The 27,168-nt window shown below is 39.2% G+C and overlaps 1 protein-coding gene across 1 annotated transcript in view; it reads left to right on the top strand.

Moving 5' to 3' along the window:
* The window catches only part of LOC111863636, a 525,149-nt gene that overhangs the window by 16,850 nt on the left and 481,131 nt on the right, over positions 1–27,168 (top strand). The window lies entirely within an intron of this gene.

Consider the following 27,168-nt stretch of genomic DNA (forward strand, 5'->3'; position numbering starts at 1 on the left):
ATCTAACACTTTTACGTGATGAGATGTAAAAAGGCCGACAAGTTCCATTTCACATTCCGCCAAGCTTAACTCTTGGCAACTTCAAGAGTAACAATGTGACAGAATTATTTACATTTAAAAATGTCCTTAATTGGATTATTCGTATTATCGTCGCTAGCCTTTTGAAATATTTTACAACTATCATCGCGAAATAGAGAATTACGTGTATTAGAACCTTGAACGACTGTAGGTAAAGCTCACATTACATTGAAAATTGATCATGAATTTCCCGAAATTAACCTATACTTGCCTAAAAGGACCATTTTTATAAAGTACACACGCAGTTCCCGGCTATAGACTTTACGTAAAGGTATTAGTAACCTTAAATAAGAACACTGTCCATAATATATTTCCGCATCCTGTTGCATTGAGGTAAAACTTGTTGTCCTGTTTTCCGACTGTAATGCAACATTAATTCACACTTAATTCACTAAATGTTCGTTAGATGTTTAGAATGCAATTAAAATTATTGAAATATATGTACATTGGGTGTTATCCTACATGTTTCAGAAACATAGGGCGAACTTCAGGCAACACATCTTTTAAAGAGGTCAACTGCACTGCGTACTCGGTCAAAGAGTATTCATTAAGACACGTCGTTGTTATTAAACATTTTTTTTAAATTTGATGTATGATGATTTTATAGGATGATTTCTTCCTATCTTACATCTTTCGGCTGTTTTCGTGTCCCATTGTGTGTGCCGCTCTCTTAGTTGTGTGTATCTAGTGTTGCTTTGTGTTCGTTGTACAACCTCAGAATTCAAATAATTAATAATAATAACAACGACGTGCCTTAATTAATACTAATCGACTAAAGTCACAGTGCAGTAGACCCCTTTAAAAGTATATATTGCCTTAAGATGGTCCTATGCTCCTGAAACATGTAGCATAACATCGGATGTACATATACGTGTATTTTGATAATTTTAATGACATTTTAAACATTTAACAAACATTTGGTGAATTAAGTGTGAATTAATGGTGTTAAAATAATATTCTTGTATTATAGACGAGAACAAGACTGTAAGTGAAAAGAACACTGTAGTGACAGGCCTTGATCTCTGTTATCGGGGTTCGAGCCCCAGGAGAGGCAAAATTTCTCGATTTATCACCTCGTTCAGACCAGCTCCAGTTTCCATCCAGCCTTTTGGTAACGGGTAAAGAGAGGCCGCGCCATAGATCAAGCGATTAGTTGCTGGCTTCCCACCGCGGTCGCCCGAGTTCGATCCCAGGTCTGGTCAAGTGGGATTTGTGGTGGACAAAGTGGCGCTGGGGCTGGTTTTCTCCGAGAACTTCGGTTTCCCCTGCAGATCTTCATTTCTCCAAATTCTCCATCATAATCACCCGGGACAGGATACAATAGGCCAATCAGTGGCCGCCGTGCCGAGTGGACCCAGTAAGACTCCACCTCCAACTAAGCGAATTTTTGTAAAAAAAAAAGAAATTGGGTAAAGGGAGCGCTTCTTGAAGGGTTAAGTGACCGGAGCATGGTGCTCACCACTTACAACCTTCCAGTTTTTAGACTAAGAATGCCTACAGCTTTATCTCCACTCACTCGCAATTTTTTATGGCTTAGTGTTTAGGCACGGATAAAATGTATCTTGATCTTTTACTTTTATTGCAAATAACGACTTGCTTTACGTGTTTATAATAATGAGAGGGACTTTGGCTTGTTTTGGTGTCAGGCAATGATACTCCCGTACACGCCACCACTTCGCTTCGAATGTTGTAAATAATAAAGATTGTTTTAATATGTGTTCATATTTCAAAATATTAATACCATAGATTAACATTTAAGTTGCACGTGGAGCTAACCTTCAAATTATCCGAACTTTCATAGTCTGTAATTTGTTCCTTTTGCCGCCTTGACTTATCTGTGGTGAAAATGTCACGCGAGGTATGTTCAGTGCAGCATAAGTTTGCCGCTAACGTAAGTGTACAGCAGTGAGTACTAGAACATCACACTAAGACGACATTAGAATCACCGAACAGAAATAATATAATTTCGAAGGCCCATAGTACATCTGAGAATTTAAGTAATTTATGTCATCAAAAATAATTCTTAATATCAACAGAATTCATGTTTTATTTACTTCGCATACGTATTATTAGGTGATTTCATAACATAAAATATTTCTTTAAGCATACAAATTTCATGATGTAATTTACACATTGGACGTTGACCAGATAATACAGAGTACTGTTTAGTGTTCTATGTTGTGCTGTAATTATTTCTTTGTTTGCGGACTTTTTCGGGGCTTCGTAATTCCTTATTGTCTCGTATTTATGGCTCCGTGACCAATAATAACGGGTTCTAAATTGGATAAATAAATTTATTACACCTTCTTTTACAATCTCNATGAAGTAATTTACACATTGGACGTTGACCAGATAATACAGAGTACTGTTTAGTGTTCTATGTTGTGCTGTAATTATTTCTTTGTTTGCGGACTTTTTCGGGGCTTCGTAATTCCTTATTGTCTCGTATTTATGGCTCCGTGACCAATAATAACGGGTTCTAAATTGGATAAATAAATTTATTACACCTTCTTTTACAATCTCTCTTAATCACAATCAAGTATAGCTCCATCGCTAATCTACCTATTTAACAAATCACTGGAACACTCTAAGTTCTCAGTCTTCAGTAGTCATATTCTGACAACAGATTTATAACAGTCTCACTGTAACTAGAGGACACATATATTCTTCTTTTCTCAGGCTATCTCCACTGTACTCCTTTATGCTCCTTCAATTGTCATATTCTTGACTAATTTCTCGCCTGAAATTCCGCGTTATATAGCCTCAGGGCGGACCCAACGGAAAATACCGTCTCTCAAAAATTCGTAAGGGTGTTTACCACTCCGTTGCCAATGAATGGAATCCCTATTATTCCACGGCACGCTTCTGCGGGAATGTGTTTAGCGACCCGTTGTCTAGCAATGGGCATGGCGCAGATCACATAGAAAACACTTCTTGCAATGCCTTTTCTATTGTTGCTTGCTCGTATTTCTGGTGTTGCCTAGAAATTGGTGGACACATTACATTGTCAACTGTTAAACTGTGAGAAAATATATTTTATAGCAATATTATGTGTCACAAATACTTCAGAATCAGTCCCCTTTGGAGCCTAATATCTGCGATAGAAGTGGAGCTATTTGCCTTTTCTTTTCCTAACAGGAAATACTGTTCAATAACTGAAATATATGCAATTTGATACTCAAAAAATTCTGAAATGAAATATATCGTCTGGAATACTTTTCAACAAAATTTAGCATAAAAGAGAAATAAAGGGAAATTTCATTTAATATCGACAAACAAAAATACTGTGGAACTTTTAAAAACAAGAGACACATACAGTACAGTATGCGTCTGTGTTAAATTTTAAATGCGAGACACCAAGATAATTTGCAACTCGGAAGACGTGGGTTTAGGCGTGAGGAAAATGTTAAAATATAATATATATACACGTTTGTAAAAATAATGAGTTCAGAAGATATGAAATGCATAATGATTTATTACGATGGGCTTCACTTATGGTCTTTCATGAACTTGGTAATGAACATTATGGTTTTATACGAGCAGGGAATTCTCTGCATAAGTGAATAACTACTTGTATTAACTGCTAAAAGAAGTTCCTGCGCTTTCGATTTAGTTACTTGTGTCTTACAATAAATAATGCAGAATCACATGCTCAAACCACCTCAGAGTTTTATATATATATATCCACGTTAATGGTCGCTGTAGTTCCAAATGTACGTATGGAGAAATGCCTTGCTTTAGGCTGTGTAAATTATATCTAAATTTTTACAAATTACAAATATTTAGCAGTAAATAAACATACCTTAATTTAGTACGTAATAAAATTAAAATCGTGTCAGGCTGAAGTCCGAAATATCGCAACTAGAAATGCAATCAAATTGCGTCTCAGTGCACATAGAGCGTTGAGTCGCTGGCAGAAGAAAATAACCTCTACACAGATCTGTGCTGTACGCCCCCATCCCTTAACGAAATCCTTATTAATTCACATGATTCCGATGTACATGCCCTCACCTTTCTTGCGGAAAGGATTCATATCTTTGCAGGAAGTAATTAATGAAAAATGCGTACAATAAAGATTAGCGGAGGAATTTGCATTTGAATTTCTGCATTAAAAATTGAACTTCATTATACATAATTATTTCCCGATTCCATGCCTATATTAACGATTCATAAACATTAATTATTACCTCGCGTAGGTCCCACGCCGGGTGTGTATAAATTTCTGCTGAAATATCTTATGGGTTTTCAGAGTGTGCGCCTGCATTGTTATGTGTATGCTACATGCATGACTATAATGTAGGAGAAGTTGCCGGTAAAGGCAAATTGGGATGCACTATATTTGTCTCGAATTACTTTGATGTAGTGTGTTTATAAATTTAACTCTACATGTATCATACGTTGAAATCATATTCCGTTTGTTGTTGTTACTACCGTGCTTTACAGAAGTTCGTTTCTCTTCATATTGTATGCTGTCTGCCAGAGATGCTCTCCTTTGGCACATGCAATTATACGTATGAACTTAGCATTCGTGTCTTCATTTCCCCACCAATGCTGCTGTGTTGTGAATGTATTATATCTCAGGTTTTCAGTACATCGGCCCACAGTCTGTCTACTGTCTTAATCAGTGTGTTTCAAAAGCGTGCTTTTTGTTGAGCAGTCCGATTTTGAGAGCTCTGACGTTCCCATTGTGATGATTATGAATAATATTGCCTCTTGTCTGGTAGCCCACCCTCCGAAACCTGGAAGAAGTTCTACCAGACTACAAGTTGTCACCTCCCAAAAGAGAGTGCTCTTCATTCTGCACTCGTACGTGTATTTGGTATGTAAAAATAACATATAGCTAAGTTACCTTTTGGGTTTAAGTCCCGATGAGGTCATTGGATTTTTTCAATTGACCTAATGCTTCCAGCCGCAATATGGCCCTGGGTTTCACTCAGCCTTTAACAGAAATGAGTACCAGGAAGTAATTAAATAATTTCCTTGGGAGTAAAGCGCGGCCGGCGCGTAAGGCTGACAACCTTACCGCCATCTTTGAGCCGATTGTCTAGATAATGTGGGACCCTCAACGTCTCACANTCAACGTCTCACAACCCTATGGGCCTTCACGGCTTGGTACAGGGATAGCTTATTTTTTTTTTACTTTTACCTTTATTTCCTTAGGTTAATGATACCCGAGGCTTGGGGGAAAAAAAAACACGAATCATTTGTAAAGGTTAAAGGTAAAGCTATCCCTGTAACAGGTCGTGGAGGGCCGTAGGTTTGTGAGACATCGAGGCTCCTACATTCTCTAGACAACTGGCTCACAGATAGCGGTGAGGCTGTCAGCCTTACTCGCCGGCCGATCTTTACCCCCAGCAAGATACATGATACTCGTTTCTATTAGAGACTGTGTCGACCCCAGAGTCATAGTGCGACCGAAAGGATTGGATCAATTGAAAAATCCAATTACCTCATAGGGAATGGCACCCGCGACCTTCCGGATTGTAGCAGAGTGCCTCAATCAACTACGCTACCGCGTGCCCCACGGATCTATTTTATTTTATTTTATTTTATTTTATTTTCTTTACGCTCTAAAAGCGAACAAATTTTATTTTAAATAAGAGACGTTACACATAGGAATGTAGGATAAAGAACAAATAAAAAATATACGAGTAGATGTATTAAAAATACATTTTAACTTATAACAAACATAGTGAATGTAGCCCAGTCCATGTCGCAGTTTGGTACAATTTCGATCGAACACATTTTATATATAATAAAAGTTGTCTCCTCGACTCACTAACCCAGTTTATATGATAGCAGGATTTTGCTTACTTCTTAACCAAACCAGCCACTTCTCTCGACTAATTTCTCAGAATAGAAGTAATAATTCAATAAACAAATTATACAAATAATTATTTTAAACATTTTATTAATAAAATGTTAATTTAATTTATTTTAATTTCTCACTCAGTAATTTCGAATAACACGAAAATACCACTTTTAATTAAAATAAATAAGAATTACAGCTTTATTTATGATCAAATTGTTATAAATTTGCGGTAGTGTAGACATCATTGCTTTCATAAACGGAAAAGACATCCTCTCTGAGCTCGTGTCACTATAATCAGTGCTGTGGAAATCACAAGTCAGCTTCAACTTCACTTCATTAGGGTCGTTTAGTATAATGGAAGCTTTGTAACGTAAAATATGCTTGTCCCAGAGGTCCTGTTGTACAGGTGTTGTATGGATCCTGGGCTGTGCTTAATTAGTTTCAGATTTCTGAAGGGTATATTTTTGTCCGCATATACGTAAGTGCTGTTTGTTGTTGCAAAGTCAGCTATAACACAAATATGACTAATTAATTTTCGTGGGGGAAGGGGGTTGAAATGAGATAGGAATATGGATATTTTTCTTATTACACATATAAAGTATTAGGAACTACTTTACCCCGAAAATATATCAGAACATTATTTTCTTCAGAAATTTGTCTTTAATGGAGCCGTTGAGTTATGGAATTTTTATCCTCTTTTAAGATATATTTTCTGGGATACTGCCGCATCATATCCTATTAGGGAAACATATATGACAGGATAATTTTATTGGTGCACAAACCTCCTTTAATTGTCGAACTCCCAGGCTCAGATTACACAACCAGACATGAGAACATCCATGCTGTAACAGACATTATCCAGTTAAGATTTCATTAAATTAACCTGAATAAAGAAAGAAAATAATATCGGTACAACGTGAAATATATTGCTGAAAGAGAAGGTAAAGCTATCCCTCTATCTGGTCATAGAGGCCCGTAGGGTTGTGAGACGTCGAAGGTCCCAACATTTCTAGATAATCGGCTCACGGGTGGCGATGAGGCTGTCAGTCTTACGCGCCGTCCGGCCTTTATCCCCAAGAATATTCCTGGTACTCATTGGTATTAGAGGCTGAGTTGACCCCAGGGCCATATTGCGGCTGATGAAAAATCCGTTAAACTTATCTGGAATCGAAACCGCTATCTTTCGGCTTGTATCATAGTGCCTAAACCAAATGCGCTACTGCGTGTCCCTTGTAAAATACTCGTATATTTCAATACTCCTAAATCATTCTAATTTTACAGTGACATTTAATGACTACCTACCTACATACTACCTACCTACCACTCGGCGCTAGAGACCTGGGTGAGCCTTGGCCTCCTCTACAACCTACCTACCTACCTACTTAACTACCTACCTACCTACCTACCTACCACTCGGCGCTACAGCCCTGCCTGATCCTTGGCCTCCTCTACAACCAGTCTCCACAACCAATGCGTGCTGCCATAGGAATGGATCCAGGCATGACCCGAGGCTGGTTGTTAGGTTTGTGAACAAAATTCTTTTTACAGGTTGAAGTTGTTAGCCTCCTGCCCAACCCCCAACCTGGAGTACCAGGGTTACACTCTTAGTCTGGACTCTACCCTTTGACTTTTCCGGCATGGGTGACTCTACTGGTAGTTAAAACAACCGCCGGCATAGCTCTCCAGGTCACAGTCACGCAAGCCCCACCACCACGACAAGGTGGAGACACCTTTCGGTGATTTATATGACTACATAGCCGTATTAATAATATATGCGAATACTTTTAAATTGATGATTGCATCCAGTATGATATATACAAGGGATATAGCTCGCATGGAAAATGAGAAGTGCCTACACATTTATTTCGTGGGACCTAACCTGAAGGAAACGCATAGGAGGATATCATAAATTTAATATTAAATAAATATGTTATACAGATGCCAACTAGATGGGCAGTTTCGGCTTTGTAAGCATGACAAAAATTTTTCCCTGCCATAAATGCGAGTTTCTTGACCAGCTGGGAAACTATCAACTTGTCAATGAAGATTATGGATCATAGATTTGGTTCTTCAATAAACAGTCAGTTTCGCACTTTGGAAGTTACATAATTAATTAGCTGATGGTCGGTATGTAGATAATTACAGTATCTGAATTCCAAGATTCATCACTTTGGAATCCTAAAATTCGCAGCACCAGATTTACGCTTTTTTAATATTTATTTATTTATTTATTTTATTAGAACATACCAAACGCTGCATGCATATAGTTATTCTGTTTCATAGTATAGACATTTGATACCACATGAAACCTACGTATATTCATAATGGGTTCCTGCTGTACCTTCATATCGAGTGTTAAAGGAGTGAAGGAACTATAAGAGTTCTTATTTCCTTTTAGTTAAATGTCATTGCCTGTTCTTATTGCGTACCAAGTATGTCTGCGGTGCTAAAATGAAGTGCACTTAGACTAGTGAACCTCTAACACCAGGGAATATAAAAATCACCTGACTTGGCAAACATGGCGGTACCATTTATCCCGAATCTTCAAACAGTGGCTATATATGAGATCCAGCTCCTCAACTGCTCTCTTGAGACATGGAGAGAGAGTGAGAGAAGAAACCAAGACATCTAAATGCATTTCAATTTGTAAAGTTCCTGATCTTTCCTGTAGATGGGAGAAAAAGACTAGAATCCCTTACGATTTTACTTCCAGGGACAGTTTTTGTTCTTTTGTTTGCGAATTTCTTCTAAGAAAAACTTACCCCTTCTACAGTTCTTTCTTATTCGAAGTAGATTGTTTCCTCTACGATTTTACCACATTACCCCTACGAATTACGCTTGTCAGTGCAACTTCGAAACCTGTTTCTGCATGAAAATCCCAAGAGAATTGAATGTGTGTCACATTTGTGTGCGCTTTCTTTTGGAGGGACGGAGTTTTTAAATATTTGGACGATACTAATCATTTTATAGCGTGTACATATATGATAAAATTTGGTGGCATTTTTCACTTAATCCTTCATAGCAGAGCAACCACCTCTTTCCATATTCTTCCAATTCATTAATCACTAATCATACTATCATTGGCTCTATATAACGTGAACCATTGGAGACATTAAAAAAGAAGAATTATAAGATTTGAGGTTTTCACGGGCGCTGACTATGAACAAAGCCGTTTTCTGGGATATGGCGCCGTGTAGATATTATATCAACCTACTTTCCTCCGAAACGTCCGTCAACACAATATCTACATGGCGCCACATCGCAGAAGACGGCTTTATTCAAGCGAATAATTGTTTAGTTCGATCGAGCTAATTTAGGCATAAGTAGTTTTATGTGTAACGCGGTATGACCCTCCCTTATGCAAACGAGGTTTGATTTTTACGGAACAGACTGCTTCTTTTTGTCAGTTTTATATAAAAACGACTCTTCTTTCAAGTAATTTCTTGTACTTTACCCGATTAATTCTGCCTGACATTCTTTTTTTTCTTGACTGCGTATTTACAATCTGCTCTCTTATTTGTGGAGCATTAAGTAAATTTGTGGATGAGTGGCATGAGTGGAGCATTCATCCTCCGATGAATACCCTATCGGTCTTGTAGATGGATAATATTGGTTTCCGTGTCTTCAGCGGGTTCGGGGAGGTCAGTAGGCCATTGCCGTAATTCGGCCTGACATACTTATCAAATCTGTCCCAAAGTTTTCCACTCTGTTCTGTGTGAAACAAATAGTTTCCATCGTCGTGAAATAAAAATCATGACTAGCTAACACTTGCATCACGGATGTTCATACTCCGGTCTTTAGCCCCAGTTCTTACATACATCAGCATACGTCACATCTCAACAGAGTCTCATAAACTCGTGGCACATACAACGTGAATAAACGTATATGAATAAAACCAACGTAGAAATATATTTCTTTTAATCTAATTGAGCGAGCAATTGAACGTAAATTTTATGAGTAGATTCTAAAGGGTTCTGACGATGGTGGATGACACACAGAATTACTGGGATTTTGCACTTTTTCCATCGTCCGAAATTCTAGGTAATAGAGGACAATTTATCTACACACGACGTTTCGGAAACAGACCGGTTTCCGAAACGTCGTTCCCTCTATTACCTAGAATTTCCGATGATGGAAAAGGTCCAAAACTCCAGTAATTCTTTGTAAATGTTATGCTTTCACCTTTTCAAATTTAGTGCTTAATCCCAGTAAACCTGCTGCGCAGTGAATATGAAATTAACTGCTGGCTATAGACTTGTTAACATTCAGTTTAGATGCACATATTCTACACGAGCAACAATCACACCGATGGATTTCATTTTATGTTGAATACTTTGTTATTATATTTGTATTGTGACAATTACTTGTGAGCTTTTGCCACTGTAGTAATTCAGTGACAAATTAAACCGATTTTACTAACATTGGAACGTACTGTACACTACCGTATTTCACATTTTGTGAATATGTTTACTTGTTAGTGTCTGTGTTTGGTTCGTCGAACTACAGAATTGCGTAAGACAGAAGATATTGATTTTCTGCACTGTGTACTTACGGTATGTTGTGGTAACGTGCCCTGTTTATTAATGCGTTACAGACAGTAATGTTGCGAGCAACACGTAGCTCTATTTATTTCTTCTCTCACCAGCCTATCACAATTCCAACTGCAAGTTAATATTAGGAATATGTTTCCTAATAATCCCAATTCAGTTCTTTCTTTTTACACCCCAACTTAACTGCTACAGCAGCCAATTACAGACTTGGCACTGTCACACCAGTTTGTAATAACTCTGATAGTAAAACACATACTATAACGATCTATTAACCGATTTAACCAGAGAACTGATACTAATGAAATGGCCATCAAAAATGTTAACGCTGTTAGTGATTTCATTTGTGGCTAAAACATGGCGAACAGATGGACATTTGTTAAGTGAAATTGAAATAAATGAGCTATTAAATGCTCTAAAGTTTTTGCCTCTAAATCCAATACTAACAGCATCTAGAAGCGTAGGGCAGGACATTAACCGCTCTAATAGTACCTACATAATTATACATGTGAATTACGAGGCAATAGGGTCATTTAGTTCCTTTTACTTAGGCGCTTGCCAACAGCGAATGGATTATAACAGGCAAGCACTGAAAGTGTATATAACAAAAGAACTAGACCAGAGTTGACTAGACTAAAATATAATCCTAGGCAATAAAATAATACATGTAACGCGATAATAATGTAAATCAGTAGGATTAAACAAAGGGGAAGGTATCCTCAAGGGGATGTTGTGTTTGCTGAAAACGTCCAGAGATTTGCAGATGTTTCCAGCAGGTACGCACCTTGTTCAAGGGCTAAGTCTTGAGACGTTAGTGACGTTAAAGAGGGAAGGATATCCAACATGCATAGTGGGTACACGGAGACCAACAATGTCCATAGTAGAACAAAAGTTAATCTTGTTCTTGAAACATTAGTAAGAAATGAGATTTTGGCTGCAGTAAAGCGTTTTGAAATGTCAGCAATTCAACATTGATTCATAATTACAAAAAGAGTTGACTTAATAAAGCGATTACTGCATTAATCTGCAAATTTTCTTAGTATGTTTTCCAGCTTATCAGAAGGTGCTGAAGTCAGGTTATTCCAGACGACAGACGCGTGTTCAAGTTTTGAAATGATTAAGGTAATATATAAAACATTTAGACTATCCAGAAAAGAAAATTTATATTTTTATGTCATGAAACAAATTAGTCCTAGCATTTTTATTTACCCAGAACATAAGTAGCCAACACGACGTTCAAAATGCAGTTTACTGTATAATATTACCTCAAGATCTTTTATACAATCACTTTCTAATAATCATAATAATAATAACAATAATAATTAAATTTTTCTATTCAGTTCTTAATAATTTTCTTGCTAATTCAACAGCCCAATGGCCAATTACAAAATGAGCACGAGTGAAAAAGAAGACAAACACAAAGTAAAAAACAAGGCAAATTACAACATCTGAGTGATGATGATAATAAAATAGTTATAATAATAAAATCCGAAACTATAATTTAGGAGATGATAATAATAATAATAATACTAACAAAATCAGGTAATAGCTTAGAGGCGAGAAACTCAAATATATGCATTTACAATAATACAGTATATGTTATAATGCATTATGTGAAAGTAATGATAATAAGTCCAACTGCTGAAGTGCTCGACAACAACTGAGAGACAAACACAGGAGAAGAGAAACACATTAATTCAGAAGAAGTGAACAGACAGAAACAAATATGAAGAGAAGTACACAAAGAACGTAATAACTAAGAACTACACAACAGAGATTCTTTAAAATTAATAACAGTTATAGGTAGAAGATTATGACGTATGACTGAGAGAAACGGCTCCAGGTGCAAATATGCAGAGATCTCTATCCACCGCTCTGGCAGCATAGGCGCTCCGAGCAGAAGGACAGTGTTTATTAGAGGGAAACACCAAACTATAGGAAGTCCCTAAGATTGCTGGGAGGAACACGAAGGCTAACATTTTCTAAAAGGGAAATGCAGGATTTAAGACCATGATAGACCTGGGAAAAAAGAAGAATGCATCAAGGTGATGTCTCCATGTACGTCAAGATTGTAGCTTTGATTATAAAGAGTTCTGACGATTCTGTACAACACAGAACTGCTGATTTTCTGGACATTTTCAATCGTCCTGAGTTCTATAGAATATGAAACACGACGTTTCGGAAACTGCATTTGTTTCCGTCCTCAAGTGAAAAGGGAGAAGATCTACTCAGTTGGGCACGAATTTCTACCTCCTTTTCTATCCCAGTTCCACGCACGTGCGTGCTTTATCACAATTTTATTGTACATTTTCTTGTTATCTCCCACCCAATTAGCGCGGTCTCAAGTGATTGAATAACTATGTAAATCTGACAGGAGTTGTCCAGTGATTGGAATTAGCTCTTTCTAAGTGGCCCACCTGAGTATGTATCTTCTACCCCCTTCACCTGAGGACGGAAACAGATCCAGCTTCCGAAACGTTACGTTTTCTATTCTCTATAATATAGGACGATGAATAAAGTCCAAAAATTCAGCAAATCTGAAATTAGACCTAATTTCTATAAGACAAAANTCCAGCTTCCGAAACGTTACGTTTTCTATTCTCTATGATATAGGACGATGGAAAAAGCCCAAAAATTCAGCAAATCTGAAATTAGACCTAATTTCTATAAGACAAAAGCATAACATAAGGGAAAAACGACACAACAAAACGACGCAAACTTCTGCTGGACGCGCTCAAGCTTATGGGCATCAGTGGACATGATAGGGTTCCCAACTACCGAGGCATATTCCGACTTGGATCTGACTAAAGTAAAGTATAGTACATACAAACACTCCAGGGAGGAAAATCAGTAAGTTATGGAGCGAATAAGACCTAACAGCTTTATGCATTCCGAAAATAAAAAGTCAATGTGACTGTGAATATATAATTTTGAATCTAAGAAAATACATAGGTCCTTAGTGTGTGTGCTGGCAGCGTGACGGAACCGATGCTCATAACTCAGAACATTTGTCTTCCTGGAGTATGGCACAACACGCGTTTTAGCGATGTTAAGCCTCCTGGAATTAGCAGCGCACCAGTCACTCACGAAATGAATATAAGATTTTAGTAAGAAGCACTACGTGGAGAGTTAATAATAGTTAGTAGTAACAATAACACCGGTAACAACTACATTATAATTAACAAAGAAACAAATCACCCGCTGGGAGACCTGGATGTAGCTGGGAGGATATTATTAAAATTAATTTTATGGAAAGAGTGTGAGGATGTGGACTGTATTGTTCTCTGTTAGAATAGGATGTGTAGGTTTGATTTTGTGAGTACGGTAATGGACCTTCGGGTTTCATAAAACACAAGGAGTTCTTTGACTGTATTACCGACTGTGGATAAGCCTTCTCTGTTGATACGAGAGACCCAGTTGCCTCTTTCTGTACTGCATATAGGCCAGTGAGTGTCGTACTGACTCATGCGGTTGAATTATAGCTGCAGGCTGTGTGTGGCCTCTGACGTGTGCGGAGCTCCAATGTGCTTCTGTTGAATTAAAATAGGTTAACTAATTTCCGTAAGAACACATTCTTATTACCGTTTACTTCAAAAGACTGCTCTATCAGTTCCTCTATTTCACACACACACATGAATATTTTATACTATACTTTTATTTGTAGATTTGCACTATGCGTTATAAGAAAAATTACTCTTTATAGTAAAATATTAAAATACGTACGTAAAATTAAAGGGTATGTGTGTAAGATTTTAATTATTATAATATAAGTTTCAAATATATATATATGAAAAACTCCGTGGTTTTAGTCCGCAAAGCAAATTATACCGACCCAGCGGCCACCCCTTTTCGGAGAAGATAGTGCCAACTTTTACGGATAGATGTCGCGTGGTCAGCGCAATGGATTCCCATGAACGTTAATCTCGGTTGTCTAGACCGGAGCCGCTACTTTTCCATTCAGGTAGTTCCTCAATTATCGTCGCGAGGCTGAGTGAACCCCGTTCCACATCCGCTACTCAGAAAATCTGGTAGCGCCTGGAATCGAACCAGGGACCTCTGGATCTGTAGCCATTAATTCTGACCACTAGACCATAGAGCGGTCAAATTAAAAATATTAAAATTCTTAAATTCACAAGCTGTAACATAGAAAAAAGAAGAGTTTCGAACGTCCATATTTATTCAATCACACAATATACTTACCTTCCGAATGCAGTCGAAAATTTTCCAAGTTGCCCATTTACGTCGATTTCCATACATAACCACCTATGTTGGATCTATGCTTAAATCATAACTACCAACCGATCGCTGGCTCAGGGGTAAAGCCGAGATTTCACGACCCATGACCTGACCTGCTTGGTCAGGGATACGCACAAATTAGAGGGCGGCATTGAACAATAGCAGAATATTAATCGGCGGGGCGAATCCTGAAAATACGCGGAGAAAGACTGCTACAATATCACTTCGCCCACCACGACTCTCACATAAAGTCTCTCAAGATTGAACCTGAGACCTCATGGCGGGTTGCCAATACCTAATTGCTTGAGCTGTTCCGCAGCCTCGGTTTATGCATACGGTCACATGATTGAATGTGACTGTTGACGGGGTTTGGATTGATAATGGAATTTATTGTACTCTTTAAGACCCGTGACTGTAAGTAAGTATAGCGTTATCGCTAATTCACACACACTGCAGTTCACTATAGCACGTATTAAGTCTTCTCAATTTACTGTGTCTTCAGCGGTTGTTACCTGGTAACGGCTTACAACGCCGTAGCTTCCTCGGCGTTGCTACCCAACAACTTGCAAGAATGAGAACTCCTCCGCCTTGCACGCCTCCACCATTGGTGACTGCTTCACAACAGACTCAAACTCGAACTGGTCTATCTGCCTGCAGACGCTCTCTACATTGGTTCGCTTGTCCCGTTGGTTCTCGTGATATTACCGCCGGACGGACACAACAGAAAACATCTTTTCTTGCAGCTTCGTTGTTGCCCAGCCTCCGGGGCAGAGAGCACAGAAAACACTGTTTTCGACAGATCGTCTATTATTTCGTGAATTATTGCTGCTACGTTCATGCAGCATTTCGTGTCACCTTTATCGCGCCATAACCTAATAATATTTGCGTCTTCCATTCCCTATGTCACAATATGTATAAATGTAGATGCAAATAAATTCGAGCTATAGACTGTACGCCTGGTATCACAGTTACCACTTTGGATGGAGTTCCATTTGGGCTTTATTTTCTTATAAATGACCCATTCTGAAAAAAAAAATGATTTGTACTTGATATTAAAATCACTCATATTTGCAACGTCAGTGACAAATATTTTTGATATGGCTAATTTTTAGCGATGTACAAGGGAAATCTTTGTTTTTATAAAAGTTCGTTTGGAAGCCTAGAGGAAATCTTAAGAACGGCGTGCCACTGATAATCCCTGGGCTAAACAAAACTTTACGCAAATCCACTATGTTGTGGGGTGTAACGTCATCTAGTCCGGTAGAATTTCGCCGACGTTTCAGTGGAACATTGACCCTGAAGATGAAATATCTCAAATGTCGGTTGAATTCTCCCGAACTAAATTGCTTGGCATCCCGCGAGTTTGTATTATTCATAGTCACCGCTGTGGAAACGTAAAAGTTCAAAATTTCGGGGGGGAGGGGGGAGAAATCCGTTCTGAGCGGGTATTCATCTTAGGAGTGAGTAGGGCTACTACGGGGTATGCATGGGTGCACATTGTTATTGCAAATTAAGATCCGTTCAGTGAATGTCAGAATTAAATCAAAGTAGACTCTAAAGGGTTCTGACTATGGCGGATGACACACAGAATTACTGGGGTTTTGGACTTTTTCCATCGTCCGGAATTTTGGGTAATAGAGGACACGACGTTTCGGAAACTGGATCTGTTTCCGTCCAAAACCGCAGTAATTCTGTAAATCAAAGTTACTGCCTGCAAGCTGCCAACCCTCTGGGCCCATAAATTATGATATTCGATCAGATACGGTAATTCCTGAAATTTTGAAAATTCGACTTGCTTAATTCAGGTGCTGTCTATAGTCCCTATTGACCTGGAAGGGTTCCTGTGTTACATAAAATCAAATGGACATTTATTCTGCAATTTTTATGGAACCCATGTGTACAGTAGCCTATTCACAGGAATCCACTACTCGTAGTACAAGTTCCCATCATTAGACAGGCAAATTCAGTCCACACGTTTCTTCGGAATCATTTCAATATAATTCTAACGTCTATACCGAGAAGTCCCAAGTGGTCTCTTCCCTTAAGATTTTCCGACTAAAATTTTATGACCTGCCTAGATATAGAGGGAATGGAAGATTACATCTTGGTTCAATAGTTGAGCGCAGTAACTTTTGCGTCTGTGAAATCTGGGTAATAATAATAATTTCCATACTAATTGGTTTATCTGAAACCGATCAATTCCGGCGTAATCGAGTTCCGTGCTCACGGCGTCGAACAAGGACTGGAACTTTCTTTCCTGTGAAGCAGTCTGTAGCCTGAATGCGGTTCTAATTAAGGGATTACTCGCTGACGGGAGAGGTACATTGATGTAATTAAATGCACTGCTAGTTTGGAGCAGCAGTCGTGTGAGCTGGCGGAAGGAGAGGGCAGAATGAAGAAAGGAGTGGAGTTTGGTCATAATTTTGATAGTCAAATGTACGCATGCCGGTCACGGTAGCCGAGCGGTCTAAGCCATGCACTGTCTTCGCTCGCCCGGAAGCCGGGATACTGGGTTCAAATCCCACTCAGGGCATGGATGTTTGTGTGAGTTCTTCTGTGTTTATGTACAGGTAGAGGCCTTGCGACGAGCTGATCACCCGCCCAAGGAGTCCTACTGTATGTGTAAGATCTAGAAAAACCGAAGTGAACGCAGAAGTTCATGAAGGTAGGCCTAGGTCCACTGGGGCTGTAGTGCCAAGGAAATAAAATAATAAATAAATGTGCGCATTTCGAAGTAATAGAATTTTAAAAATATTGTGAATGAAGGCTGAAGAATTATCATTAGTAGAAATGGAATATTAAAGTAGCGCCTTGGGGCTTTGAAAACTCGGCATATTAAAACTTTCTTCTTCACTTATTTTCGCTCCTCTATCTCTACTCGCTCAATGTCATACTTCTTTGAGTCACTGCTAAACCTTTCCTTCATCACAATGTCTTTCTCTCCTAGCCTTTGGTTAGAATAAGTATTTCAGTCACATGTACAAATTAGCGCAGATCCTGCAAGCCTGTCCCACAGGAGCTGGAATTCAGAATGGAAATATTAATGACTTAAGTGACAACAGATATATTTAATAAGAAGGCTAACTTGCTCCGTGGAAAAGAGCCCTTCTTGAGAAGCTAACAGTAGTTTTGTAGCCAAGAAATAGCCCTCCTTTTATAAAGCCCAAATATTCATTACTCAGTTTACAAGAGACCATCACTGGGCATTATCCTACGCTAATTGAATTCAACCCACACCCACATACTACATTTCTTTAAAATCCACTTTCAAGTAATTTCTAACTTCCGATTCTAGGAACAAACTCTACCTGTGCTTCTCGTCCCTTCCATCAGTTCTACTGTTCTTCCCGTTGACCCCGATCAGTCTTAGCCCCTTATTTTATTTGGATGATTATAAATGACCATGAACTTTATTTCTAATTTATTCCCAGAAATTTTAAAATCAAAATTTTATATTTCGATTTTACTGGAACTCATTGTGATCTAGAATATCCTATTTCATTGTCTGGGACATGCAATACGGTGTTTTATGTTGAAATTTCTAGATTCTGGCAGGGCCAAGGAGTCCAGAGTTCTTACATTTACGAGCAGTCATAAATTTAGCTCGGGTACAGGAAAGCAGACGCGCCTACAGAGATCAGTGAGATGGATAGTTCAGAACCCGCTACAATTGCCTGTGAATGAGGCCATTATGACTGAGTTACCTCGTTGAAACTTCCATACGGGAGTTGGAATGGCATGCATAAGTCCGTACTGTGGAGAATTCGAATTTTTTAATTCCCAGCGTGGGGTGTGCAAACCATTCCACGAGAATTCTTTCGCCATATTCTGAAGTGTACGGACGTGACCCTTGCACGCTCCGAGACCCAGTTTGTAGATTAAGTAACATGTTATAATTTAAATCATAAGAATACAATAAATTAACGGTGTGGCTTGGAGAACAATAAGTGAATATACATCAAGTTGGATCAACTCCCAGAAGTGCACGGACCTGACCCTCGCACGCTCCGAGACCCAGTTTGCAGATCAAACAATATATTGTAATTGTAAGCAATGACGTACAATAAATTAACATTGTGGTTTGGAGAACAATAATTGAATCAAGCTGGATCAACTTCCAGTATACCGCTTAATTCGGCATCGCTACCCTGAGTCTCATGCAACGGACCCAGCTGGTTTCCCGTACCTATACCGATCTATGAAGACAACTTGCAGTGATCATCATACACTCTCCCAAGTTAAACAGAGGTGTAGCAGGGATAGCACCATTCCGACTGAGCTGATATAACAAAGGGGGGTTGGAAAAGAGCGGTGTTAATTCGTTAATTCATAAGTCTTCATAATATTTGGTGAAGATTACAAGTTATGGATGATATTTATTTTATTCCTGTGAACAACAATATTTTCATCAAATTGGGTTGCTGTCTAGGCCTACATGTTTCGAAACATGCTACCTTATTCAGGTCTTGTGTTAATTTAAAATTATTTATAATGAACTTGGCGTAAATTTACATGGAGTCCATGCGGACGGTATACTGTATTATGTACTATAAGAATTAGTTTTTGTTCTTCTGTTGTTAACATTATAGTGTTTTGTTAAAGTTACAAATTTTAAATGTTCTGTGTTAATGCTCAGCATTGAACGCGCACTGTCCAAAAATTGTTACTAAAAGGGGATCTCAAGCCGAAACATGTCACAAAAGAGCAACTCCGCCTGCTGAAAATGGAGTTGTCTTGACATGGATATATATATATTGTCTACAGTAATTTATACAATAGGATGCACGAAATATGTGGTATATTGTGAAGCTTCTGTGGAGATTCGAGGCTCTCACCGCTGTGATTAAGAAGAATGTGACTGTGTGCTACGGCAGCAAGTTTCAATGTTTCAGAGGAACCTGAAGCCGCTGTGTTCATATTCATTAAGCAGCTCTCTCCATTCGCCTGTCAGTTTAACGAGAAGTGGTTCTGATAACCCCTCCCTCTTCCTCAGTAGATATGTCTTTCCTTTTCCCTGTATCACCAAATTACTTTCTGAAGTCCCTTACTCTATTCTCACGACTCTGTAAAATTTTTGTTGCATGTTAGCGTGTAAGAGTGCATACCGACACTGGAACAGCCGAAATTGATTGCTGCGTTCAGTCAGAAATTTTGCGAATTATGGATAATTTTTTAAGCTGGCTTCTCTTCTTGAATCTACCTTGAGTTGCTGAAATGGCTACATACTAATAGTTTGCTGAGTTTCATTCACCCAGGTAGTTACTTCGTCATTTTTACGTAGTTAGGCTATATATTTCTTCCCGAAGATGCGTCCATATTTATTTTGTTATGGTTCTTAAGTCATTTCCGTGGATTGTTTCTTCTGCGGCTCCAAGGTATACCCTTCAGAGATGTGTCTTCTTAATACTCGTACTGAATATGTAATATCTTTCCTTTTGTTCATAAGCACTATTTGCCCTTTGATATGGAATCATAAGTATTCATATGACTTACTTCTCTTTGCTAAACTCTGCATTTTACTCACAGAGTATATTTATGGGGTTCTAAGAAGTCTCAGAATAAACAGCAGTTAACAGACCGGTCTAGAAAACCGAGATTAACGGCCGTGGGGAACCGTTGCGCTGACCACATGACACCTTCAATCCGCAAAAGTTGGCACTAAGTTCGGCGACAAGCGGCGGTCGCTCGGTCGGTATAGTTCGCTTGCGTACTACAGGCCACGGAGTTTTTTCCTTTTTGTTTTATAGAGTTAACAACTTGATTTTCGTAATATCGGTGTAATGTATCTTCTGTTATGTAGGAACTGAATTTTAAAATGTTATTTTGATGAATTTTAGTCTTTAAAAGTTGAATGCCTTTTTTACTCTTTTACTATTACAGAGTTTGTGATCTAGCTTTTTTCTTAAGTGTCAGCTAAGAGACTGACAAGTTGATTCTCCGATCGCAGAACCCAAACATTCTACACCGTCAGTATCAAATTTTGCCACTGAACCTACCCTGAGCCATGATCGCATCCTCACTTTGTTTCGTAAATCCGTCTTGATTCTATACTCTTCTTACTCTTGGTGTCCCTAGAGGCCAAGGAGGAACTGGGTGGCTCTATTGAACAATATTTTACTTCTTTCCTCCTCTTGGAACTCGATCTTTAGTACAGAATGCGCTTTAATTGTTACTGGTTTGCAGAAGATATTTCCTAAAACTAGTGCATTGATAGCGTGTGTGTTAACAGTCCTAACTTGATAGTAAATGATTTAGTGTTTAGTGTATCACATAACATTGAGTGTACAGGTCACCTGCCATTGTTCAGTGTGAAATTCAGGAGGCCACGATATTCTGGGCACGTTACAGGTATGGGTATTCAAGAAATACAAACAGGATTTTCACCGGAAGCCTGATCATAAACGTACGTTTAGAGGCCCGAGAGAAAAGCATCCAGACAGAAATTACGGAGGTAGGTGGTGAAGATTAATGATCGGTGAGCTGATTCAAGATTTTATTCAGTGTCATTTTTGGTACTAGGTGTTTTGAAACCGGGGGCATGCGGTAGCATAGTTGGTTGAGGCACAATGCTACAAGCCGGTAGGTCGCGAGTTCAAGTCCTGATGAGGTCATTGGATTTTTTTTTTCATTTGACCTAATCCTTGAAGCCGCAATATGGCCCTGGGGTCCACTCAGCCTCTAACAGAAATGAGTACCAGGAATATTCTTGGGGGTAAACGGTGGCCGGCGCGTAGGGCTGACAACCTTGCCGCCATCTATGAGCCGATTATCTAGAAAATGTGGGAATTTCAACATCTCACAACCCTATGGGCCTCCACGACCTGTTACAGGGATACCTTTACTTTCTTTTTTTAATTACTTAGCTGTTTTGAAACCTAGCCATCTATCCTGTCATACAGTTTGAGTATTTGATACGGCAAATAAAAATAAGCTTTAGTAGTGTTACCAATAAGACAATGTTATAAACTCAGCTTTTTGTGGAAGTAGAAGTGCACTTGTAATAATACGGTTTGAAGCTTTAGAATTGTCGGCAGAGCTGATATTTCAACCTGAAACCACAAAGTCCTGAAGAAACTCTCTTGAAATCTTGCTTATCCGCAGATATTGTACGGCCTTGTCTATGGCGACGTGGCATTCTCTTTACATCAGATTACACCAATTCCGTGGCAGTAGGTATTGCAGTGTACACGGGTAAATAATTAATTAAATAAACTCCTTGCAGTCCTGGAAACAGTGTTTTAGTGGCTTGGAAATGTGAATTTATATTTATTGTATTTTGATAGCCTAGTTATTTACAGTAAATGTACAAGAAGTTCATTAAAGGACTGTAATGGAAGTTACATGCGTGAAATGGGTGCTGAGATAAACTCAAGCTTATGGCTTCCACATGAATAATTTTAGCGGCGGTTATCTTGGTATTGCTGAATGGAGGTGTTTGTAAACTACGCCGTTGGAAATGATTTATATGGCGTGGCTTTCGTACCAAGTTTCATAATGATCGATTCAGGCATTCAAGTAACATTAAGGTTAATAGCTTAACAATTTGAGAGACTCCAGTGCTGGTATACTGACGGGAAGAATTTATGACGTACATAGTTGAAATGATCTCAGGTGGCTTGATGTACATACAAAGTTTTGCGACGATAAGTTCAGATATGAAAGCAATATTAATGCTAAAGCCTCAGCAATTTGAGGGGCAGCAATGTTGGTGTTCCTGATGTGCAAGGATTTACGAAGTACGCTGTTGACATGGCCTTTGGTTGCATGATGCCCATTTCAAGTTTAATGGCGATCGGTTCAGGTTTTCAAGTAATATTGTCATTTTCTCAACAATCTGAGTGGCTACAATGTTAGTATTGCTGATAGGAAGGACTTATGAAGTATGCCACCGAGATAGTATCATGTGATACTGTGGCGTGCCGCCTAAAAGCAGGAATATCTTGAATCAGAGCGGACGTCCATTGCTAGACAACGACTTGTTTAAACACATTTCCGAGACAGCGTATACATAACAGACGTTACCACGGAAATGAAAGCGAGAGCTAGAGCGGTTCCCGCGGCAACTAATACACTAGCTACCGGTGATAGAACTTGCGAAACGAAATCTTTGAACGAGGTGTCTACTGCACCGTCCGACTATCGAATATAACAGACCAGACAGAACAGAAGAGAATTGAGAAGAGACCACAGGAGAACTGAGAAGAGGTCAGAATACAGCAGAGACTTGAAGAGAGGCGAACGGAGCAGAGCTGAGAGCAGAAGAAACCAGCTCATCTGAGAACCAGAAGACGACAGACTAGCCACGTGTCATCATGCGGAAGACGTTATTTCTGAGTGAATGTGATTGCAATTATAAACAACTTATCCAATAAGCAGCTTTGTCTAATCTGGAATCCATTAATTTCTTTTCGCGTTACCCGGATACGTGATAATAAGCTACACTCATGAAGTTCGGTAGCGATCGGTTCAGTTATTCAGTGAAACTTAAGGTTATTGCCTCAACTGGTGGAGTGGATGTGCCGTTGGGATGGTTTCGGTCGGCATGATAGCGTACCAAGTTTCACAACGATCGGTTCAGGCGTTCAAGATTACTTCAGAAGGGGGGGGGGATACATATACAGACACGCAAACAGCAAAGTGATCTCATTAGCCTGCTTTTATTGTTTTCAAGATAAGGGTAGTAGGCTAAAAACAAAACACACCTTGCGAACTATGTGGTTAAGTGCAGAAGTTTAACTGCAGACGTCACATAGAATAAACGAAGGTTGGATCGCTGAAAGAATAGGAAACAGACGCAGGTAGACCTAGGTTTAGATGTATATCCTAATTCAGTTCTGGAACTTACAGAGTTAGTAGTTTCAGATTATCCAGTGCTCTCGAAGGAAAAATAATAAGAATATTAGTAATACTTTGTTATCCATTAAATGAAATATAATAATAGTAGCATGTATTACATGTGACATCGTGTTTTAGGGTATAAAGTTACATGTAACTGATTCTGCCTTTTGTTATAGTCGTTTCGGCAAAATTAGATGAACCGCAGAGTGTCTTTCAAGCGTTGAATTGTAGCCGAAACACGAATACAGTGGAATTGTACCATGACGTAACTACATATGATCCACATCTCATTAAATGTCACCGGCAGTAGTAATAATAGCATTACGTGTCCAGCTCACTGATATGTCTTTGTAAGCTGAGGGGGGTACCTTGTGCATTACGCAGCCCATTTGAGCACACAGCGAAATTATAATACAGACCATTATTTGAGCATGAATTACTTTCCTATCATCTGAAACAGACGAGAGATTTGCAGCCGCATGAAACGAAAATTCGTATGGCTGTTATGAAAAGCTTTGATTAGTCCACAGACAAACAGCATACGGCATCTCTCCTTGGACCATTCTCATTTCGAACCAAATAATAAACAAGGTGTAATCAGTGTTACTGCTTAGGATCTGAGATTCTGACAGTGATCGTTATGAAGAGGCCTACCTTCTGGGATATAACGCCGTGTAGTCTGTTGAGAGTAAAACTACGTTTCGGAGGAAAATATTGCCTCCGTCTTCACGGTCGAAGTATAAGCGAAGCAAGAAACCAGCGTGAAATCAGGTGCAAACACTGCTCTGAAGATGGAAGTAACATGTTCCTCCGAAACGTCGGTTTGACTTCAGACGAACTACACAGCGTTAAATTCCAGAAGATACAACTATTCAGTGTTACTACTTGTCCGCCTAGTTAGCCTGTGAGGGCATTACAATAAATTTATATCAGTTAGGGCCGTGCCATAGCTCAAGCGGTTAGTCGCTGGCTTCCCACAGCGGCGGCCCAGGTTCGATCCCGGAGCTGGTCAAGTGGGATTTGTGGTGGACAAAGTGGCGCTGGGGCAGGTTTTCTCCGAGTAATTCGGTTTCCCCTGCCAATCATCATTCCACCAATTGCTCCACAATCACCCTGACCTATCATCTGGGGCTGGTACAATAGGCCAGAAATGGCCGTGGTACAAGGGACTTAGTCGCACCCCACTAGCAATAAAAAAAAATACCTTCGAGAAGTGCTTAGAAGCCCACGTAGGTCTAAGTCTAAAATAACTTTTATCTGTTTGTTTTTAAAACTGCAATGACTTCTTTGCTAAAATATCACACTGAAACCGAGAGAGGAAGTGACGACAGCAATGCAATGCTTCATACTACATGAAATCTCGAACGAGGGGGAAACGAACTCAGTGTGCTTGACGCCAAGACGAGCTGATTTGCGGTAAACCGCCAGTCGTAAAGGAACTTTGATTTTGACTTTGACTTTGACTTTGACCAGGATAGTTCGTAATCAGCGAGCGTTAAGGGAAGAACCGAGAGCGAAGACACTCCACCGAGAATAGCAGTGCAAGAGTATAGCAATTGAAGAGGGAACGTGAAAGACGTTACTGAGGGTGATTATAATTGTGAGCGTAAACAAATAATTGTCCAGTAAACATTCGTCTAATCCGAACCCCATCGTTTCTTGTCGCGTACCTAGGAAATACGCGACAATATTAATAGAAAGAATGAACTACATAGGATTCATAAAGGGAATTTTCCCCCTATGGGAATAATAATGTATTTTAAATATAACCAGAATTAGGCAGAAGTTGTTTGCAGTTTTGAAGGACTGAAAGCCGGATATTATTCAGATCAGCAGTGTAAACGTTCATGATTTGCTTGCTGAGTACACGGAAACCAACAGTTCCAACCAATGGAACAGCAACTGATTTTTTATCTAAAAATGTTAACACAAGAAACAGAGCATCGAGATGTTGTCGTCTTGCATAAAGTTTTCTAAACTTTAAACGGTTTAGAATTGAATCTTAATTACTGGGAAAATGGGACTCAGTAAGCCGGCAATAACATAAACTTGCAAACTTCCTTACTACTTATTATAGTCTGTCAGGGTAAGGTTATTCTATGCGATAGAAGTAAACTGGAACTTTGACCGAATTACATCAGTATAAAAAAATTAGAACATCGAAAGGAGAAATGTTACATGAGACGAAACGAGCAAGTCTTGGCAGCTTCAATGCAAGCAGTCAACATGGCGATGACAATGCAGTACATAACAGAGCACCAGAAACTTTTACACAGTCAACACTTAAAGTTAAATACCATATTATTTAAAATTTGTCCTTTTTAAAAAGGTAAAGTCCCTGTGTTCAATTAATTAAGCACTTTGCCTTGAAAACGCATGGGAATGGAATGACCTTGGCACTATATGGAGTTGAGAGACCAGCTTTACGCTTTCTTTCTCGAGGAAAGAACCCCCAGTACTCTTTGGATAGAAGGCTGCGTGGTCCTCAGAGCCCTCCTGAATGCTGTGGAGAAGAGCAAAATCTTATCCCTGCCGGGAGTCGAAATCGCACCGTCCAGTCGGCAGCCCGTCCCTATACCGACTTAGCCATCCATCTCCACTCCGATGGATAATATTAGTTTTACGAATAAGAAAAAATGTTGATTTAAAGGATGTTATTTTTCATATAATTTTCAGTGAACCATATTTTACGTGTTCGATAACACACTCTAGTAGTTTGCAGTCGTCAGCAGACATCATGACACGAAATATATTTAGATCGCCAGTAACAAAAATTCGAAAAATGAATTTTGCCACATAAATCGTTAACAGTCCAAATAAACCCTTTAAATATATAATTTTTTTCCCCTTGGCGCTACAGCCCTCATTTGGGCCTAGGCCTACCTCCATGAAACTCTCCATTCCACTGCTGTTTACTACTTCTTAGACATACGGTAGGACTCGTCGCAAGGCCTCTACCTGTACACAAACAGATAAACGCACACAAACATCCATGCCCTGAGTTGGATTCGAACCCACGATCCCGGCTTTCGAGCGAGCGAAGACAGTGCATGCCAAATATATAAATTACTATCCAACAATCCCCGTGGGGCCATGACATCCTTGAGAAACCAACAGTGACTCAGCCTCTCAAGAATTTCCAACATTGTATGGAACCCGAAGATTAATTACTGTGTCCACAAGAGTCCTCCACTTATCCTTATCCTGAGCCAGATCAATCTAGTCAATACCACTCCACCCAATTTCTCTACGGTACAGTTTAACATTATCCTCCTACCTACTTCTAGATCTTCCTAGTTTTCTCTATCCTTCTGGACTTCGCAGAAGAACAACGCATACATTCCTCTACCCTCTCATGCGTGCTACCTCCTCTTTCCATCTCATTTTCCCTGACTGTGTTTTTATATATGGCGAAGAGTACAAGTTATGAAGCTCAACGATATGCGCTATTCCCCAACCTCCCGTCATTTTGTTCCTTTTCTGTCCAGATATTCTCAGCACCCTCTTGTCAAACACCCTCAGTCTATATATTTTTTAATTAAAATGTTTTTTTCGTACTACTGAACAAGTAGCTGCTCACAGCCCACACAATTTGGCCTTCTGTCTTGGGGTTCGGCTGCAGTATTAATAACCCTTCCCCTAGAAGGAACGTGCGTC

Source organism: Cryptotermes secundus, unplaced genomic scaffold, assembly GCF_002891405.2.
Source record: "Cryptotermes secundus unplaced genomic scaffold, Csec_1.0 scaffold99, whole genome shotgun sequence".
In the NCBI taxonomy this organism is placed as follows: domain Eukaryota; kingdom Metazoa; phylum Arthropoda; class Insecta; order Blattodea; family Kalotermitidae; genus Cryptotermes; species Cryptotermes secundus.